We start from the raw sequence: 22,146 nt of genomic DNA, 5'->3' as shown, positions 1-22,146 counted from the left end.
AAAAAAACCCAATAAATCAGTCTCTCGGGGTGGGAAAGCCCTCTATTTATTATGTCTAGTTCATCCTCCCTGTCAACATCCTCCCTTTCTGTGTTCTCCTAACAGAGCCTTCAAGATGTGCAGGCCCTGTGTTAGGCCACAGGAATTCGAGGTGAATAAGAACAAGAGCAGCTTTGCCTGAGGCCTAATGTACACTGATACCATGCTGAATGTTTCTGTTCATTTTATCTTCACAACCATCCTATGAGGTAGGTACTATGATTATTTCCACTTTGCAGATGAGAAAACTGAGGCTCAGGGAGGTTAAATAACTTGTTCAAGGACACTCAGTAAGTTTGAGGAGGTAGGATTTGAATCCAGGACTGTCTAATATTATGTTATTCAGCCATCTACAGGATTCTGGCCTTCTGGGAGCTCAGAGTCTCCCAAAGCATGTGACACATGATTGCTGATAAAATGTGATAATTGCAGGAATTAGTGACATGTAAAAGATATAAAGGGGCACAAGATATAAAAGGGCACAAATAATCAAATCATCATCCTGCTGTTGCATCACCACCAGAGTCAGCTTCTCCAACATGGTTTTTCCTCCTGACTTTCAAGTAGCTCCACCTTGTCTCCAGGAAAAAGCCGAAGCTGTCATTCCAGCCCTTCTTTTTATATATTTTTTGCTTTTTTATTTTTTGAAACAGAGTCTTGGTCTGTTGCCTGGGCTAGGGTGCTGTGGCCTCAGCCTAGCTTATAGCTGGGCTGAGCCTAGCTCAAACTCCTGGGCTCAAGTGATCCTCCTGCCTCAGCCTCCCAAGTAGCTGGGACTATAGGCGTGTGCCATCACACCTGGCTAATTTTTTCTATTTTTAGTTGTATGGCTAATTTATTTTTATTTTTTTAGTAGAGATGGGGTCTTGCTCTTGCTGAGGCTGGTCTTGAACTCCTGACCTCAAGCAATCCTCCCACCTCGGCCTCCCAGAGTGCTGGGATTACAGGCGTGAGCCACCACACCCAGCCTTTCCAGCCCTTCTTGACTTGGCTCCTGCTGCTTCTCCAGCTTCACTTCATCCCACTTCTTAAACCTATCCTAGCCACATGGAAATTCTCACTCTTTTTGAAAACACCACAGGCTGGAAGTCTGAGATCAGGGTGCCAGGAAGAGGGTCTGGTGAGGGCTGTCTTCTAGGTTGCAGACGCCAACTTTTTGTATGCTCACATGGTGGAAAGAGAATGAGAGGGTTCTCTGGGCTCTCTTTTATAAGGTGTGGTGGCACACACCTGTAGTCCCAGCTACTCAAGAGGCCAAGGCAGGAGGATTGCTTGAGCCCAGGAGTTTGAGGTTGCAGTCAGCTATGATCGTGCCACTGTACTCCAGCTAGGGCTGCAGAGTGAGACCCCATCTCTAAAAAAAAAAACAAAACGAAACAAACAAAAAACCTAGTCTCCCTCTTACTTTGGCCCCCAATTCTTTTTAGAATTTGCTGAAGGTCCCTGCCAAAGTACAAGTCTTTGTATTTTGATTCTTTAGAGACTCCCATTATTCTTTTTTCTCACCAGTCCTCTTGGAACTAGACTCCTGGTCCTGGATTTTGGGACTAAATACTTGAATTCTGCTGCCAAACTTCCAGGTCCCTGTCTACTAGCCTGACTCTCTACTTGTCTCCTCCCATCAGTATGCTGAGCAAGACCCAGGCCCTAGAAAAAAAAAAAAGAATGAATTTCCCAGGGATTTTTGCTATGCAACAAAAAAGAAGCTAGGGTGCAGCCCTAACACTAGTCTAAGTTCTGCCTCTAACGTGCTGTATAACCATGGGCAGGCCACCTTTCCTCTTTGTACCTCAGCTGAAAAATGAGAAAGTGACTTCTTATTATTCTTTTTTGTTCCACCAACCACACCTCATTCTAATCCCCACCTGCTCTCTTATGCCTCACAGTGAGGACCTAGCTGGCCTGCTGGGTAGCTTATTATTAAAACCCACCTGCTAGTTAAGAAGTGCTTTCAAAGCAGAGGGCCAACCTGGAATTGTTCCAGTGCATGATTCTTATTCAACCTGCACATTCCTCCCCCTCCTTTAATGGTTTAGTGAAGCTGGATGTCACTCCCCTCCTCTTCATGTATTAGATCCCATCAGTCTTTTCCTACACCCAGTCCTCACGCAGGAGTATGTGTATGTGTTTGTGTGTACATGTGCCTTCATGCATGTGTGCACACCCACTTCCTTAACCAGGTTTATTGTCTCTGGAATTTCCTGGAACTTTTTATAGGCTTTCTGAAGGAAGTAGGATCCCCCTGCAGTATTCATGGAGAAGCTTTGGTCGTAGCTGCTTTTTCACTGTTTGGAGCCTTCAACTGGAGCTATCCACCGTGTGTCCTCAGAGGCTGATGAGTTTTCATTCATTCCTAGCTCATTGATATCACTAAGCTGCTGGGTCAACACCTAAGATTTTAAAAAAAATTTTTTTTGTTTCAGCATATTATGGGGGTACAAATGTTTAGGTTACGTATATTGCCCTTGCCCCACCTGAGTCAGAGCTTCAAGCATGTCCATCTGCCAGACAGTGCACAGTGCACCCATTAGGTGTGTATATACCCATCCCCCACATCTGCCCGATACCCGATGACTGTTATTACTATATGTGCACTTAAGTGAACAACTAAGATTTTAATTTGACTGCTAAAAGGTATCTCACAGCTCCTTTCCTGTATTTTGTCATTAGTGCTAGGACCCCCATTTCAGTAATCTTTGCTCTTAGAGATTTTGGAGTAACTTAAGAGAAGGCAAAAACAGGTAAAACTCACAGAATCTTAGAAGATTTGATTGATGCCTAGCTCCATGTGAACTAGGATACGAGTCATAATTATTAGCATACACTTACTGGATACCAGACATTGAACTAAATGTGATACATAAGTCATCTCATTTAAGTAAACGTAATGAGGAGGTCGAGCATGGGAGAGGTTAAGGAACTTGCTTGGGTATCCACAGCTGGTGAGTGATGGAGCCAGGATTCAAACCAGCCCATCAGGTGCCAGCATCTGCATATAAAACCCTAACACTGCTTCTTTCTCCATGCTCCCAACTTGATGTTCTGCAGATGGATTATATAAGAAAAAGAAAAAAGTCTCCTCCACTATCTAGCCCCTAGACCTTTGCCCTTAACTTGGAAGTGTTTCTATGGGGTCTCCTCCTACCTCATCTTCATGAGTGTTCGGTATTTTGTGGTGCTCTGACTGGAAGCCCAGAGGAATCCAGACTTCATTGAGCATCTTGGTATTTGGATCCCTCCCTTTATCCACATCAGAAGATCCTACCAATGTCAAGTTTATATAGACCCTGAATATCAATCAGGGAGAAGATGAAAGCAAAATATTCTAAGAGCAAAGGGACTTCTGATTATCATCAGGTGACCCTGTTTCATAGGCAGAAAATGTAGATGACATTTTATGACCTCCATTGTTTAATCTTAGAGCACAATGGAGGAAAATTTCTGATTCCAACCTCCAGTCACTCAAGGCAGGAGTCTGAAATAGCCTCTCAATTCTGATTAAAGCCCTCAAGCATTTTGTCTTAGCCTAGATTCTCCCAAAAGCAGAACCTGAGACAAAGGCTTATGTGTGAGTAGTTTAATTTGTTACAGTGATCTCAGGAAGCAGCTGTTAGGGAAAAAGAGAATGAAATAGGGAGAGTGAATATAAGGACAAGATATTGGCTGCCACTAAGGACAGCTGATGGCTCAAACATGTGAGACCTTCTGAGAAGCTATGTGAAATGCATTACGGACTGTCTTGCTCAGGAGAAGAAAGTAGGAAGAGGTTATCCGTCAGCTTCCCTCTCCTGTTGGTCAAGAGTGGCCCTAGGGAACATTTAGGTTTCCTGTAAATGAGAGCTGGGTGGACTCCCACTGGCATCACACATGGCAGCTCAAAGAGGCTGGGAGGCAGGAAATGAGAGGCATGAGGCAGGCCTGAGGCCAGGCACTATCAGGTTACATCTGCATGAAGGTGATCATCCCTGCACAATGGCTGGAGAGACTGACAGGATTGCAAGTGGGACACAAGAGGTGTTTGACAGAGTCCACCCTGCACCATTCAAGCCCATTTATGCCTTCCTCTAAGTTCAGCTTGTCACAGAGTCCTGTTCAGTGCGACTGCTGGCTGTAATCTCTGCAAACACTTAACAGTCTAAGAGAATTAGTAAAACAAGTTACAATTCCTGCTGCTGCAGTTGGTCCCAAAGCTGTAATTGATATTCACCATCTCCTTCCTCTACTGCTCAATCTAGATTTTCCTTATTTTCAGTCAGTACTTGGGCTTCCCTGGGTTTCTTGCTGAGTGAGGGGACAGTGACCTTACTCCCTAAAGTCCTTATAGTTGCCTTACCCTTGACAGATCATAGTTACTGCAATAACCTGTTCATCATTAGTGCTGGATTTGTTTCTGAGCTGGCACTTAACTGGAAGAATTATCTGGTAATAATCTTTCTGGGTGATAAAGTGCACAGTAAGATTAGTGGATCTTGTAATTAGCACCTTCTTGGCTGAAAGTAGGTCCCTGTTCTGAGTCAATGTTGTATGGGCTCAGGGATCTTGTAAGCTCTCAGATGGTGGTTCTGGTGTAGGCACTGAGGACAGGGAATGCAAAACTGTGTCTAGAATAAACATAATTTCACTGCTCCCTAAAGGACTGAAGGGGCCACTGTAATCAATCTGCCACCAAGTGGCTGACTGGTTTCCTCAAGGTTTGGTGTTACGCCGAGAGCTCAACATTGCCCTTTGCTACTGGCTTTTTAGGCATTCACCTTTGGTGAGGGTGAGTCCATCCTGCTGAGCCCATGCATAGCCTCCATCTTCACCTTCACAGCCAGTCAACTCATGGGCCCATTGTGCCAGCACTGGGGTAGCTGGAGAGAGGCTGACTGGCATCCACAGGGTGAATCATCCTTTCCTGTTGGTTGCTGGGCATCTCCTCTGCAGGAATGCTCTCCTGTGGGCATTAACCTGGGATAAAAAGACCCACATAGCAACTCTCACAGATTTGAGATGCCTCTTGCCCAGATTTCCTTCATCCAATCTCCAAAATTGTTTCTTACAAGTCTCCGACCACTCAGCCAAACTATTCACTATTGCTCAGGAGACCACATATAGCTGTACTTTGGGCCACTTTTCTTTCTTCACAAAGTGAACAACCAAGGGTTCTGATTGTAGCTCTGTCCATTGCAAGGATTTCCCTTAGCCACTGTCCTTTAAAGCCACCGTGAGTCATGAAGCAGCAGTCCATTTTTGACTAATACCAAAAAATTGCTCCAATCTATCTCTGAAGTAAGTTTGAGTTTTTTCCTTCTCTGACAGTTGGTTTCATTGGCCGGCCAATCCCCTATGTCCCACTTCCCACCCCCCACCCCCCCCACCTTCAGGCCATATGTGTGGGTTGAGGAAGACGTGACATGGGAGTCTGGGCCAAGTGTTTTTGTCATTGTGCTTTCTGAACCTGCTTGGGCCCAATCTCAAATGTACCATTTCCATCATATGACGAATTGCTACTATAATCCTTATGGCTTGATGGATCTGATAATACTCACTCATTATGGGGGGTTCCAGTTGTATAGTAACTTGATATTTTAGTTTCCTGTGGCTGCTGTAACAAATTACCATAAACTTGTGGCTTAAAATAATGGAAATGTATTCTCTCATAGTTCTGGAAGTCAGAAGTTCAAAATCAGTATCACTAGGCTGAAATCAAGGTGTCAGCAAGGCTGTACTTCCTCTGGAGGCTTGAGGGGAGAATCTGTTTCTGCCTCATCCAACTTCTGGTGGCTACCATCATTCCTTGGCTTGTGGCTACATCACTCCAATCTCTGCCTCCAGGATCACATTGCCTTTTCCTCTTCTTGTGTGTGTCAAATTTCCCCCTGCTTCCCTCTCTTAAGGGGATTATTCAGGTGGGTTCTAAATAATCCAGGAAAAGCTTCCCATCTGAAGATCTATAACTTAATCACATCTGCAAAGTCCTTTTTTGCTACAGAAGGTAACAGTCACAGGTTTCAGGGATTAGGACATGGATATCTGTTGGCAGTTTTAGCCTACTACGCTTGGTATCCCATGGTCAAGCAATCACTCTCTACCAGGACCCTGCAGTATGTCAGGATCTGTTTTTCAAATGATGAGTTGTTCTCTGCCACAGAAGGCATGGTCTTGCTCCAAAACCCTTAGACTGCAACTCTACTTTTAGAGTTTTCCAGAGATGCTGCATAGCATCCTTATACCCCACAGATCTTCTGGGTCATATGCCTGAGTGTCAAGGTAGCTTGCACTGTAGACTGAACATGCTAAGGAACTCTCTCTTGTTCTTTTTTTTTTTTTTTTGAGACAGAGTGTCACTTTGTTGCCCGGGCTAGAGTGAGTGCCGTGGCATCAGCCTAGCTCACAGCAACCTCAGACTCCTGGGCTTAAGCGATCCTACTGCCTCAGCCTCCCGAGTAGCTGGGACTACAGGCATGAGCCACCATGCCCGGCTAATTTTTTTTTTTTTTTTGTATATATATTTTTAGTTGGCCAGATAATTTCTTTCTATTTTTAGTAGAGACGGGGTCTCACTCTTGCTCAGGCTGGTCTCGAACTCCTGACCTCGAGCGATCCACCCGCCTCGGCCTCCCAGATCTAGGATTACAGGCGTGAGCCACCGCGCCCGGCCCTCTCTCTTGTTCTGAGACCCAAATTGGCAGCCTTCCAAGTCATCAGAGAAATGGATCAGAGCAGCATTTTTAGTCTAGCATATGTCACCTCCAAAATGCACCAAGTGCCATGCTTTTTTCTCAGTGATAGGAATGCTAGTACAAAAGCCTGTCCTTTATCTTAGAGGGAATGTTCTACATACTCCAGACCATCAAACCCTTAAAAACTTCTCCAACATGGCAAGCCCCTGAATCTTCATGGGGTTTATCTCCCACCCTTATTTATGTGTTATTGGGGCATCTAGCCTCTTCCTGCTTACCAGGAAATCATCATTCTAGTGGAACAATGTTGATGTTTTCTGTACTGAGATGATCATGTACTGTCCTGTTACAGAGCAAGAGAGTTAACATAGCCTTGGGGCAAGACAGTGAATGCTGATTATCATTCTTTCCAGAGGAAGGGGAACTACTTTTGATGCTCTTTACTAATGGGGATCAAGAAGAACACATTTATTAGATCAATAGCCACATTTCAAATGTCAGAGGTTGTGTTACAGTAAAGATACCACATTCAGCATGGTAACTACTATTAAGGTTACAACTGGGTTAAGTCTATGATAGCCCACCATCATTTGTCAGAGTCTGTCTGTTTTTTGCAGAGGCCAGAGAGGTGATTTAAACAGAGATATAATGGGGATGAACAGGCTTGTATCCGCTAAGTCTGTTATGATGGTGTTAATCTCTGCACTTCCTTCCTGGGTTGCAATATTGCTTCTCTTGATGGGGGCATTGGAGTGTCTGGGTAATATCAAGGGTTTCCATTTGGCCCTCTCTACTACAAAGGCTCTTACTACTCAGGTCAGGAAACCACTGTGAGAATTCTGATATCTGCTAAATATGTCTCTACCAGCCTCTACTTGCAGAAACTGGGAGATTAACCACAGAGTGTATCTGTGAATGCACAGAACCATTGTGAAGTGGATTTGTGCTAGAAATCATTTTATCACTTAGCTTCTGTCATTCAAATTCATTGTCTAAAAATGGGGATGACAGTTCCTATCACATATGTTTTTTGTGAGGATTAAGTGGTATGCATAAATAAAGCGGCTTTTAGTACACAGTAGGTATTCAATAAATAATATCGTGATGGGACATCTTTCTGAAGAAATCCTGGCCCTCATTTTGGATGATTTCCTTGAATCCTGAATTTTTTGACTTCTCCAAATTTCCCTCCATCGTATAGCATAGTCATTAAGAATAAAGACTTGGGAACTGGACTACGGGCTTTTGAACCTTGGCTCTACCAGTAACTAGCTGTTGGATGTTGGGAAGCAGTTTACCCTCAATGTGCCTCAATTTCTTTATCTGTAAAATGAGGAAAATTATAGTATGTATCTTACAGTATTGTTTTGATAATTGAGTTATTATATGGAAAACACTTAGAATTGCCTGGAACATAGTAAGCAGTTTGTAACTGTTAGCTACTATTATTATTATTGTTGATTGGCCAGTGCTATCACTCAGAATTTCTTACCAGCTGACTTTTCCCCTCAGACTCTCCATCTATTGCTCTGTTACTTACCTTCCTTCTCTCTTTTCTCTCTCCTCCACATCCAAAATATAATACTTGTTTTATGATATCTCTGTTGAGCTTTCTCCTTCCAAATCATACAACGGGGCTTAACTTTTGTGGAAAACGTAATAATGGAAATGTTTACCTAGTGCTTCCTTTATGCACTGTGCTAAATGCTTTCCATGGATTAACTCTTTTAATTTTCACAACAGTCTTATAAAGTAGATATAAATATTATGTCCTCTTTATAGATGGGGGAAATTGTAGTTTTGGAGAGATATGACAACTTGCTTAAGGTCACACTGTAGGAATTGGTAGAGTCAGGATTTGAACTCAGGTTTGTGAAATTTCCTAGCCTATTCTACCCATTGGAAGATGGCATTGCACGGCAGTGAAGATTGTCAGACTGTGTTCAAATGCTGAACTCGTGACTGTGACTTGCTACTGTCATGCCTATCTAAGCGGCGCCTCAAGATATTTGGCTTTTCCTTTGGAGAAAGAAGCAAATGTGGGCAGTAGTGTTTTGAAACAGTGTTTTCTCCAATACCCAACATAGAAACTGCCGCAGAACAGATAAACATTTACTCAAAAAGTAAATATATTCAAGACACTATTGTGGGCACTGTGTGAGTTAAATAGGAGATTGATTTATTGTACCTGCCTTCAAGGAACTTGCAGACAAGGAGAAGCTGTCAAGTGATGAAATCACCATAATATCAGAAGGATATTATGTTAAATGCTCCCATATAGAGTCAAAAATATCTCTATAAAAACAAAGAAGAGGGAGAGAGTAACTAAGTTAGAGGCATCCACTAAGATTTTCCAGAGAAGTTACATTTGAGATGGTCTTAAAGGAAAAGTAACATTTTTAGGATGGAGAATGGAGAGAAATAGCATTCTAAGCAGAGAGAATAGCGGGAGAAAGGCACAGAGGAAGAAGAGTTTGGGGCACATTCACGGACTGGCAAGTGTCTGGGTAAAACTGAAGCATAGGTTGTGTGGGGTAGGAGAAGGAGTAGGGCAAGGGCCAGATGATGTCAGACCTTGGAAATCACTGAAGTAGACATATTGGACTGTCTTGCATTCATTTACCTGCTTCCAGTAATAACCCTTGATTGTCATGGAGAAATCTACTTCACCTTATTCTCAATCCATGTTGGTTGGGAAGGGCAGCCCCCTCCTCCCCAGATCTGCATCCAGATCAATCAGTGCTTGGAGGCCTGGTGCAGTGGCTCATGCTTATAATCCCAGCACTTTTGGAGGCCCAGGTGGGAGGATCACTAGAGGCCAGGAGTTTAAGACCAGCCGAAGGAAGAGCGAGACCAGACCCTGTCTCTACAAAAAATAGAAAAATTAGCTGGCAGGTACTTTTAGTCCCAGCTACTCAAGAGGTGAGGCAGAAAGATTGCTTGAGTCCAGGAGTTTGAGGTTGTAGCTATAGTGGTGCCATGGCACTCTAGCTCAGGCAATAGAGTGAGACCCAGTCTCAAAAGAAAAAAAAAAAAAATTTGGATGCTTGGCATGTCATTGATGACAGTGACACATGACCACATGAGACCAATCAGAGCCACTAACACTCAGTTTTTTCTACAACTTTTGCTTGAGATATGGGAGAGATGGGCTCCCTTTTTCCCTAGGGCTTGGAACTAGAAGTGTGTAGGCTGGAGCTGTAGCAGGCACCTTGCCACCGTAAGGGGACATCATGACTAAGAAAGGGATTTTTTTAAAAGGAAAGCAAAGCTGAGAGATGGACCGAGAAAAACTATGGGTCCTAATGAAACTAGCACTTCCTCTGATCTTCTCCAGTACATGAGACAATAAACCCTCCTTCTTATTTTTTCTTAAAGAAATTTGAGTTGCATTTTCTGTCACTTGCAATCAAGAGATTCGAAAAACACAGTCATGCTGGGAATTTTTATTTTATCCTGTAGGTGATGGATTCAATGAAGGGATTCACTTGGGGGTAGATGAGTGACACGAACCTGTTTGTGTTTCGTCAGGCTCACTCTGGCACCTGGTGGGGAGACAAATCCTCTGAAGCCAGATGGACTCAAATTCAAACCCTACTTGTGTAATTTATTCACCCTGTGATCTCAGGAAGTGTATCAGTTGGGATTCTACCTGAGAAACAGAACTTGTACTATATATGTACATATTTATGTATTGCAAGGAAATGGGTTTTGCACTTGTGGGGGCTGGCTAAGCTAGTTCAAATTCTGGACACTCTTGGGCAGGAGCTGACACAGCAGTCCACAGGTGAATTTCCTCCCCAGGAAAAAGCTCAGTTTTGCTCTCTGGGCCTTTAAACAGATTGGATGAAGCCCACCCAGATTATTGAGGACAGTCTCCTTTATTTAAAAGTCAACTTATTGTAGGTGTTAACCACATCTACAAAACACCTTCACAGCAGCACCTAGATGAGTGTTTGGTTAAATAACTGGGTACTATAGCCTAGCCACATTGGCATATAAAACTAACAGTCACAATTTCTTCAAGTTTGTTTCCTCAGCTATAAAATTGAGATACTGAGCCTTACCTCAGTCTTACAAAAAACAAGGCATAGTGCTTAACATGTTGTAGCAGTTCAGTTTACAGGAATCCATGGGGAAGCCTTTGCAACAGTTTAGAAGAGCAAGGTTTGTTTTAGATAAGAATATTTTTTTCCAACATGGATCCTTTTTTTTTTTTTTTTTTTAGATAATGTCTTATTCTGTTGCCCAGGCTAGAGTACAGTGGTGTCATCATAGCTCACTGCAACCTCAAATTCCTGGGCTCAAGCAATCCTCCTGCCTAAGCCTCCTGACTAGCTAGGACTACACACACACACCACCATGCCCAGCTAATGGTGTTTTGTTTGTTTGTTTGTTTGTTTTATTTTTTATAGAGATGGGATCTTGCTATGTTGCTCAGGCTGGTCTAAAACTCCTGGCCTCAAGCGATCCTCCTGCCTTGGCCTACTAAAGTACTAGGATTACAGGCATGAGCTACCACACCTGGCCTCCAACCAGGATATTTTAAAAATAAAAGTAATATAAGTACATGGGGAAAAAAATCAAACCAGTTCAAACTTGTAGTCAATGTTACTCAAAAGTTAGTCTCCCTCTTATCCCAGGCCTTTTCCTCAGAAGTGATAATTGTTGATGGTTTCCTGCTATCTTTCCAGAATTATATTCTATATGTACATACATACATACACACACACAAACAGAGCCCCTTCACCTCCTTTCACACCCAGTTTTTTGCCCACCCCACCCCCGCACATTGCTTTTTTAAAATTTCATAGTATGTCATGGAGAATGTTCCATTTCAGCATATACAAATTTACTTCTTTTAAAACATGGCTGCAAAGTGTTCCATTGTATGGCTAAACACTAAATTATTTATTTAATAAGTCCCTAACTGATGGATATTTAGATTACTAACATTTTTTGCTGTTATAAATAATACACAAATAAACATCCATTCATACATATATCTTTGCATAACATGCAAGAATATCTGTCAGATAAATTTCTGGAACTGGAAGTGCTGCATTAAAGTGATTGTACATTTGAAATGTCAATACATAGTACCAATTTATCCTTCAAAAAGATTGCATTAGTTTATACCCAACCACTAGTATATGGGGTGCTCATTTTCCCACCCCCTTGTCAACACTGCCACCCTGGATTTAAAACTATTTGTTTTCCTTTAAAGTATGAAAATGGACATTTAGAAAAATAGGCATCACAATGATCCTTTCTTTGAACAAGAGCTACAATTTTGTTTGGGTTTTATTTTTCTAATAGCAGAGCTGGGCTTCTGCCCTGTCCTGTGGTCCCCACTCTGAGCAGTTGGGGCAGGTGACCTGGCCGTAGGACCTAACCAGAATAGCTCCGGGTCACCAGGCAAAAGGGTAGGCCAGCCCCGGGCCTTTGTGCAGCCTGATGATGGAAATGCAAACAAGCCAAGTCCTATAATAGAATACAGAGCCATTGTCGGGAAACCACAAATTGCTGACTTGCTCCTACAAACAATCAATATTCAGAAGCTGAGTCCAGGAATTCTAAAGATGCATCCTGCAAAAGGGCAGAGTGGGGGGAGGACAGCTTTTTAGAAAAGAGCCCAGCACCAGAGGGCCTTGGAGGTACTTCTTAGAGAGCCACTGAGAAGGTCCTATGGCCCCTTTGACGCTCCCTCTGATGATCCCAGAACCCTAGGCTGCCTAGGAGTGGATCTGGGAAATTATCCCAGTCTAAGAGAGTCCAGGGAAAGAGTCAGGGGAGTTCCGAGAAAAAAGTGCTCACTTCCGATGGGATAGTGCAGGTTACACCTGGCTTGAAATCCTGACTCAGTCACTTAGCAGCTCTCTAACCTTGGACACCTTGTTCACCTCTCTCAGTCTTGGTTTTTTCATCTGCAGAACGAAGATAATAACACCTGGCTCAGAAAGTCATTGTGAGGATTCAGCTGAATAATTATGTTTGTAAATAACCTACCCTGGGCTGGGCATGGTGGCTCACACCTGTAATCCCACCAGCCTTTGAGAGGCCAAGGTGGGAGGATCACTTGAGCCCAGGAGTTTGAGACCAGCCTGGGCAACATAGTGAGACACTATCTCTACAAAAGATAAAAATATCAGTTGGTCATGGTGACTCAGTTGGGCATGGTAACTCCGTCTCTATAAAAGATAAAAAAAAATCAGCTGGGTGTGGTGGTGTGTGCCTGTAGTCCTAGTTACTTGGGAGGCTGAGGTGGGAGGATCACTTGAACTAAGATGAGGTTACAGTGAGCTATGATCATGCCACTGCACTCCAGCCTGGGTGACAGAGTCTGTCTCTTAAAAACAAAAACAAAAAAACCTAGGGCCAGGCACATTGGCTCATGCCTGTAATCTTAGCACATTAGGAGGCTGAGGTGGGAGGATCGCTTGAAGCCAGGAGTTTGAGACCAGCCTAAGCAACATAGCAAGACCCTGTTTCTACCAAAAAAAAAAAAAAAAAAAAAATTAGCTGGGTATGGTGATACGTGCCTGTAGTACCGCAACTCAGGAGGCTGAGGCAGGGGTATCACTTTACCTCAGAGTTTGAGGTTGCAGTGAGCTATGATCATGTCACTGCACTCTACCCTGGGTGACAAAGTGAGACCTTGTCTCAAAAAACAAACAAACAATAACTTAGCCTAGTACCTAGCTCTTTGTAAGGGCTGAATGAGTTATTATTAATATTGTTATTAATAATAACAATAGGGCCGGGCACGGTGGCTCAGGCCTATAATCCTAGCACTCTGGGAGGCTGAGGTGGGAGGATTGCTCAAGGTCAGGAGTTTGAGACTAGCCTGAGCAAGAGTGAGACCCCCGTCTCTACTAAAATATAGAAAGAAATTATCTGGACAACTAAAAATATATAGAAAAAATTAGCTGGGCATGGTGGCGCATGCCTATAGTCCCAGCTACTTGGGAGGCTGAGGCAGTAGGATTGCTTAAGCCCAGGAGTTTGAGGTTGCTGTGAGCTAGGCTGATGCCACGGCACTCTAGCCAGGGCAAAAGAGCGAGACTCTGTCTCCAAAAAAACCCAAAAATAATAATAATAACAATAGGAGCTCAGGAGGGGGAACTACGGTTAACAGGGCCTGGAGGAGGAGCCATTTGAGCTAGGGCTTGAAGAATTAGGAAGATTTGGCACATTGGAATGAATAAAGGGAATGAATGAAATTCATGTATAAAGGTTCTCTTGGTATCTCAGGACACAGGCTGGGGCCTCAGCAGTAGACTAATGTGGAGGGGTACAGGCAGGGGACAATCCCACTGTGGAACATGTCCAGTAGTCCTAGCCTGAATGGTATCTACAATGGCATTGGCATCTGGGGTCCAAATTGGAGCATATGCTAGGTACAGAAGCAGGAGTCTCTGTGCAGTAGAAATGTTTTCCCTCACTAAGATCTTTTGAGACTTGACCTCTTGGGGCAATTAGGGTAATGTGAGGAAGTACCATATATTGTGCTGGGCTCATGATACTTACTGACATCACAGGAGCAAGCTCCGAACATCTCCCACTCAGCTCAGTGGGCTATATTTTTTTTCAGACTTTCTGTCTCAAATATCCCATCTCCCGTCTTCCACTGCAACATGACACAATCTTTTCCCAATGCTAAGCCACTAGCCCTTCATTACCATGATGCTATGGCCTGAATGTTTATGTCCTCCCCAAATTCATATGTTAATAGCCTAATCCAAAAAGTGATGGTATTTGGAGATGAGGTCTTTGGGAGGTCATTAGGTCATGAGAGTGGAGCCCACATGATGGGATTAGTAGATTACTGTTATCTGCAAGCCAGTAAGAGTGCCTTCACCAGATACCCTATCTGCCAGCATTCTGCTCTTAGACTTCCCACTGTCAGAACTGTGAGAAATAAGTATTTGTTGTTTAAGCCACCCATCTATGGTATTTTTGCTATAGAAGCCCAAACTGACTAAGGAAACATTTGTTTTCTCTCTCATAGAAGAAAGTGCAGAGGTAGTCAGCCCAGGTACAGTACTCCATGATGTCAGTGACCCAGGTTCCTTCTCTATTTTGGCTCCACCATCCTCAGCATGTATTCTTCACATCATGGTCCATGGCTACTCCTGCCACATGTCTGCCATTCCAGCCAGCAGAAAGAAGGAAGGGATGAGGCATATTCCCTCACACCCACACCACTTCTCCCCACACCCTGTTTGTCAGATTTTGGTCATATGGCCATAGCTAGCTGCAAGGGAGGCTGGGAAATATGGTCTTTCTTTTGGGTGGCCAAGTGCCTAGTTAAAATTCTTGTTTCTATTACCAGAAGAAGTAGGGAAAAATGGATATCAAGGGATAACCAGAAGTCTCTGCTATAATCAGTTTATCATCTATTTTCCTAAGAGACTGCATATTTTTAGGCCAGAGAGTAAGGTCATGTCCCCAGGGGAAGACAGGTCTCTCTTTTAAAGGGGTGATGGTTCTATGTGACAATTGAGAGAGAACAAGAGTATAAGAGAGAAAATCAATGTGAAAGATATGCCTGAGACAGGCAAGTGAAAGACCACCTGTCCCTCGGGGTCTCTTTATTTCTGGGGTTGGGGCTCTAGAATGGTCTATGTGAGCTGAATAGGACTGTGGGGTGGGGGTGCAAAATGGCCTCTGATACCCACACAGCATGGGCAGGGCAGAAAGGCCTGCCAAAGGGTTCTCCATGCCTACCTTGTGAAAATGTTCGCCTTACTTTGTGAAAGTGTTCTAGCTCATGTTGTACTTGATGTTTATTTCCATTTGACCATCTCCTGAGCCCCAGGGAAAGTCTTGTTAAATGTCTGAGTCTGGTCACAGCTGTGCCACGTGGAATTATGACCAAAGGGATTATCTGTCCACATTTGAATGCAGGGTCCATCAGGGCAGGCCTCTTTTCTGTTATGTAATCGCTGCATGATGATGAAGGACACATGCCTGCATGGGTTGTTTCCAGCACATTCTACCTCTGCTGCTTCCCTCCCTCCACAATGCCTGGCATCCCTACTCTGGGGCAATTACTCCAATTTAGCACTGTATCCTCAGGGCCAGATAAACAGTGACTGGATAGAATCCACATGACATACAAAACTCTTCATAATCTGGCTTCAGTAGACGTTTTTAGCCAATTTTCTTAGCTAGGCTGTAGCTAGCCTCTAGCCTAGACTACATACAATAATAGTAATATTGATAATTATTATTCATTGAGTAACAGGTACCAGTCATTGTTCTAAGCACTTTTTTTGCATTAATTCATCTGATCTTTACAGAACCCTCTCAGGAACATGGAATTACTATCTCCATTTGTCTGATGAGGAAATTAGGCTCAGAGAGGTGGAATAACTTGCTGAAGGTCACATAGCCAGCAAGTGGTAGAGCCAGAACTTGAAGCCAGGCAGTCTGCCCAGACCCTTAACCATTCCCAGCCACTCCTCTCCAGTGCCTCTGTTGCAGAGTTGACCTTGCTCTTTCAAGTCGCCGAGCCTTTGCTCTGCTGGAATGCCTTTCCCCAGTCTGGCTTTAGCAAACTCTACTTGCCCTTTCAAGTCCACCCATGAAACAGCGACTCAAAGTACTGTAAATAAATAAATAGATAACCAGCCCAGATGCTCCATCCCTGACCCCACCTGCCTTTCCAGCTAGAGAAAGGAGGTGACTTTCTCTACTTTGTTCTCTTTTCTGGTTGCTCCCAGTCCTGGGCTGAGAGCTCTCTTAAAACAGGGACCACATCTCACACTCAGTATCCCCAGCCCTCGGCACAGTGCTGTCTGTGGAAGGTCATTCGTTCATGTTTTCAACAAACATAATAAGTTGGATGAATAACTGACTCCACTGCTTCACGCACAAGGAAAGAAGTCAGAGCGACAGAGGGACCTGTCCACATCACACAGCAGGTAAAAGAAAGAGCGAAGGCCAGACTCCAGGACCCCTGACATCCAGCCCTGCTCTCTCTCACACCACCCCGACTGGGCATGGAACAGTTGGAAAAGGCTTTGTGCATCTTTGAGCCTTTCTTAGTTCTGTCTTACATTTCCTGCCAAAGAGGACTTCTTTGAGAGTGCTGGTGGGAGAGTGAGCTTTGGCTAGTCTTGTCTGGAAGTCATGAGGCAACAGGGAAAAACAGACAAACGATCCTGGGATGTATTTTGCTGACCCAGTCCTCAAAAACAGCAGAACAAAACACTCCAAACTCAAGCTGGGGCTTCTGGCCAGTAGGGCACTAAGTCAACTTGGACAGACTTCACAAAATGAATCCTCCTCCCTTTTTCTTAAAATGGTGGGGCCTTTGGAGAGGACGTGTTTTCTGGTTTGTCTGGATTTTCTTTAAGGCAAAGAAAAAAAACATTGAAAATGTTACAAGGCCCTAAAGCCTTCCAAACATAAACAAGCTCCAGACACATCTTCCCTTGTCCCATCTCACTGCCAAATGAGTCCATTGCATCCCAGGACCCGATACTTCTCTCATCCTCCATCAGAGAAGGTGGGAGAAAAAGCTGCCTATACTTAATCACAATTAGAAAAATCAGAGAAATTACTAAGGAAACATAACCATTCTTTCATTAACTCTTAATTCTAGGCCTCTGCACAAAGACAGTAACGTGGTAGTGGTGAAAGCACAGGCTCCTGAGACAGCAGATCAGGGTCGGAATCCTGGTCCTATCACTTAATAGCTGTGTGACTTTGAGCAAGTTACTCACCCTCTCTGAGCCTCAGTTTTGTCATCTGTAAACCTATCACATACAGTTGTTGTGAGAACTAAATGAGATGCTGCAAGTAAAGTACCCAGTATCATGCCTGATACACGAGGAGTGCTTCATTGATATTAGCTATTGTTATTTGTACATGATGTCCTTTATGGCTGGAATGAGCTTCCTTGCCTTGTCTGCCTAGGAAACTTTTACTCATGCTTCAATACCTAGCATAAGGGTGTCCTCCTTGGTGAGGCATCTCTGACTATCCCCTGTTTCCCCTTCAGTGTGGTCCTGGTACTGGTCCATGGTCTGTTAGGAACCAGGTTGCACAGCAGGAGATGAGTGGCAGGCAAGCAAGTGAAGCTTCATCTGTATTTACAGCCAGTCCCCATTGCTTGCATCACCACCTGAGCTCCGCCTCCTGTCAGATCATCAGGCATTAAATTCTCACAGGAGTGTGAACCCTCCTGTAAACTGCACACGTGAGGGATCTAGGTTAAGCTCCTTATGAGAATCTAATGCCTGGTGATCTGAGGTGGAGCTGAGGCAGTGATGCTACTGCTGGGGAGCAGCTGCAAATACAGATTATCATTAGCAGAGAGGTTTGACTGCACAATAAATGCAATGTGCTTGAATCATCCTGAAACCATCCCTCCGCCCCCAGTCTGTGAAATAGTTGTCTTACATGAAACTGGTCCCTGGTGCCAAAAAGGTTGGGGACTGCTGCTCTAGGAAACAAGAACCCAGGCTACCAGGGTGTGTGTGTGTGTGTGTGTGTGTGTGTGTGTGTGTGTGTGTGTGTGTGTGTGTGTGTGTCTGTTCTCAGCCCCATCATCACGGTCCATTTTTTCCTCTCTGTCCCACCCGAGGCCCATTCTGGATTTACACTCCATACTCAGCTGGAGGAATTTGAGGCAGAGGAGCTCCCAGGATCTCCCTAGGCTGCCTGGGCACTGGGAAGCAGGACAGGCCTTGGGCAGTGGCACTGCTTTGGGGGGAGCCGTGAGGCCTCCTCTGCATGGAGGCTGTGGTTGGGCTGTGGAGCCGACAGCCTGGGTACAAAGTCCCGCTTCAGCCTCTTCCTAGCTGTTGCGCTTCTCTGTGTGTCCGCATGTTCACTGTGTTAGTTTGCCAGGGCTGCTGTAACAAAGTGCCACACACTGGGTGGCTCAAACAACAGATATGTATTTTCTCACAGTTCTGGAGGCTGAGAGTCTGAGGTCAAGGTGTCAGCAGGTTGGTTTCCAGTAAGGGCCTTTCTCCTTGGCTTGCCGTGCCTGGCTTTCTGGCTTTGGCTGTTTTTCCTATTGGTGAAATAAGGCACAGTGAACTCAGAAGGAAGTGAGCCTCCAGGGTCTAAATAGCCCAGGGAAACTGGAACTAACCAATGAGCACACATGTGTGGGGAGGGAAGTAAAACTCAGTGGAAATCAACAGGGTGGGGGAAAGGGGAGGGGCAAAAGCCTACCTAATGAACACTATTTGGGTGACAGGCACACCTGTAGCTAGGACTCGAGCATTGCAAAAGCAATCCATGTAAGCTAAAATATTTACACCTCCTTAATATTTTGTAGTAAAAAAAGTTAAACTTCTGGTAAAATATTAAAAAAATAAAGTTAGGATTCATTTCAAAATAAATAAATAAATAAATAACTATCCCAGGGAAAACCATGCACAGCCCTCCAGTGACATTGCCCTGGCTGGCCAATGCTGGATTTCATTTCATCTCAGACAGTTCCAAGATACAAGTTTATTTTATGTTCCAACACATAAGAATAAATGCTGTCAATTATAATTGTAAGATACCATCAATTGTTAAGCCTTATTCTGATTTCAGAGATGCTGAAATTTGAGAAAAATACATGTCTTAGACTGGATGGAGGCAGTATATCCTGTTTCTTAGCTTTTGGCAGTGAGGACCTACTGTAGGGGAGGCAGGCAGGCTCCTGGGCCTGGTCCTCAGAGTCTGGCTGCTGTCCGGTACCAGACTTTTGCAGGGAAGTAGGGTGGTGAAGCATCGTCCTAACTGAGGCTCATCACTTGGAGAACTAGCTAAACCCCTGACTGGGAAACATATCTAAAATGCTGCTCAGGCCCCATGTGAGCTTTTGGTGGGTCTCATTAAATGATCCTGTAGCTTTGGAGTCTGGCAGACCTAGGTTCTTGTTCCAAAGCTGCTACTCACCAACCAAGAGGTTGAAAACAGAAAGGTTCCAAAGTGCAAAGAGGGCTTTGCCAAATGTTGTATGCACATGGAAGTGTATGGGAGAGAGAGGCCTGGGAGTCGGGGGTCCTGGGGTCCAGCCTTGGCTCTTCCTGCCCTGGCTGTGGAGTAGGCCAAGTCCCTCCGCCTCTCTGGACCTGTTTCCTTGTGGGTAAAGCAGTGGAGTTCAGTCCCTTATTCAACAAATGTGAACCAAGCTCCTCCCCTTTGGAGGCAGTGCGCTGAGGGCTGGGGATATAGAGCACGAGGTGTGGCACCTGCTTCAGGAGAGCTCTGTCCCACATGCAGGCAGCCAGGCGCTATGCCTGCATTCTCTCCCTCAATCCTTGTAATCACCTTTTGAGGTAGGCAAGGCAGGTATTTTATCCCCATTTCATGGATGAAGTCATTGAGAGTGGCAGAGTTTGGGCCTGCTTTGCTCTACTCAAAGCCAGTTCTCTTTCCTCTTTACCTTTGATGATCAGTCTTAAGTCTTCTTCTAGCACATTTCCAGATTCTATGCCAAAAAATAGCCAACCAATGTCACGTTCTGACAGTCCCCTACAGGTTCCCTCTCTGTTAGCAGCCAAATAAGGGAGAACTTCTCTCTGCTCAGGAATGGTGGGTGGGGGGCTCAGTTTGTCTCATCTGGCTTCTCTTCTAAGAAGGTGAGGAGCACCACGTTTCCATCCAGTGAGCCTCCCCCTCACAACAGCTGTCCATTTGCACTCATGGGAGCATCTGTGGTGTGACGTGCCATTGAAGTATTCCACTTTGCCCGGTCATTTTATGCCCAGCACCACTTAATACAGTCCAGCATTTCACACTGGAAAATACAGAAATCACAGGCTGTTCCATCACTGAGTGTTATGTTCACAGGTTCACGTTCACAGGGTGAAAGGGTGGGAGAAGGCACTAGGGGCCAGTCCCTAGCTGGAAGTCCCCACGACAGCCCCATCAAGGGATTTTGGGGTCTCTGCTTGCATGTCTCTGTGGGTAGGAAGATCTCGCTTCCATCCTGCTCTGGTGAGAAGATACTTCAAGCTGGTAGAGACCAACTCTACCTTGCTGTGTTTTGCTGAGGAAGGTTTCAGGTCAAGGACAGTGAAGTGATTTGCTCAAGGTCACCTGGAATGTCAGTGGAAAAGCCTGGATCTCAGTCCTGGCACTTGGAAGCCTGGTTCTGTCCTTGGCCTCACAGCTGAGAGGAAATAATCCCGAAGGAGGATTCAGAATGGGTTCTCACTTCAACTTGGCCACTTAACTTGAATTAAATGATATTTATTCTATTTAATTTTAGCCTAGGCTAGGGCCTACTATGTGCTAGGCACTACACTTACATATAATGTGACCGTAGGTGAGTCATTTCATCTCCCTGAACCTTAGTTTCCCATCTATGAAAAATAAGCACCTCTTGTACAGCTTCTCTCAGAGCTCTGCTGTGAGGATTAAATGAAGAAAAGGAAGTAAAGTGCTTTATAAACTGTGTGTTGTCTACAAGGGGCTATTGCTAAAGCTGGCCATCCTATCTCTGTGGTCCACTCTACCTGGAGCAGACTTCCACCTTAGCACTGGCCACTATATTGGAATTTGTTTGCCTGTCTCTTTCCCCACCAGACTTCCCAAGGGAGGAACGTGCAGGGTCACCTTTGATTTCCCAGAGCCCAGCCCTGGGCCTGGCATATAGGAGGTGCTTAACAGAGTTTGTGAACAGAGTCCATTCAGGAAGCTATAACAATATACTGTAAACTGGGCAGCAGAAATATATTTCTTACAGTTCTAGAGGCTGGGAAGTCAAAGATCAAGGCACAGGCAGATTTGGTTGGCGTCTGGTGAGGGCTTGGTTTCTGGCTCATACATGGTTGTCCTTTCACTGTGTCCTCACAAGGTGGAAAGGGCAAGGGAGCCCTCTGGGGCCCTTTTTGCAAGGGAACTAATCCCATATTTGAGGGTTCCACCCTCATGACCTCACCACTTCCCAAAGGCATCCCACCCAAGCATTGTCACCTTGGGGGTTAGGTTTCAACATAGGAATTTTAGGGGGACACAACCATTCAGTCTGTGAACAGAACATGTGATGAGATCTGTTTCCTAGACCCAAGGGCACTAGAAGACCAGAGGAGGAAGGGCTCAGTGAGAGGGTGGGTGGAGGGTGAGAAGGGCACCCGCTATGGATGGACAGGATGTGGGTCACTGGAGAAGAGAGGGTATGGGACACTCTGAGCAGGGGGAGTGGCTTCAGCAAAAGTCAGGAGATGGAAATCCACATGGACTATGCAGGAGACACTGAGGGAGTGGGCAAGTAGGACAGCAGTGAAAGATGAGGACAGAAAATCATCATAATAGTTGTAATAATATTTTCCAACAGTACTTACTCCAGGCACTGTTCAAAAAGCTATAGATTATTACCTCATCAAATCCTTGCAACAACCCTGTGAAGTGGATACTATAATCTCCACTATACAGACAAGGAAATAGAGGTTAAGTAACTTGCCCAAGGTCACATAGCTAT

At 44.6% G+C, this 22,146-nt stretch overlaps 1 protein-coding gene across 5 annotated transcripts in view; it reads left to right on the top strand.

The window, feature by feature from the left end:
- Nucleotides 1–22,146, top strand: part of USP35 (ubiquitin specific peptidase 35) — a 103,837-nt gene that overhangs the window by 37,107 nt on the left and 44,584 nt on the right. For 4 of the 5 annotated variants that reach the window (XM_045557263.1, XM_045557264.1, XM_045557261.1 and 1 more), the window contains exon 2: nucleotides 106–248. The exons of the other annotated variant lie outside the window; for it this stretch is intronic. The gene's annotated coding sequence lies outside the window, so the exon portion shown is untranslated. The remainder of the gene's footprint in view (nucleotides 1–105; nucleotides 249–22,146) is intronic. 5 annotated transcript variants of the gene reach the window in all.

This window comes from Lemur catta, chromosome 7, assembly GCF_020740605.2.
Source record: "Lemur catta isolate mLemCat1 chromosome 7, mLemCat1.pri, whole genome shotgun sequence".
NCBI classification, from domain to species: Eukaryota; Metazoa; Chordata; class Mammalia; order Primates; family Lemuridae; genus Lemur; species Lemur catta.
The sequence above is the reverse complement of the archived record's forward strand: the minus strand, read 5'-3'. Positions and strand labels throughout refer to the sequence as shown.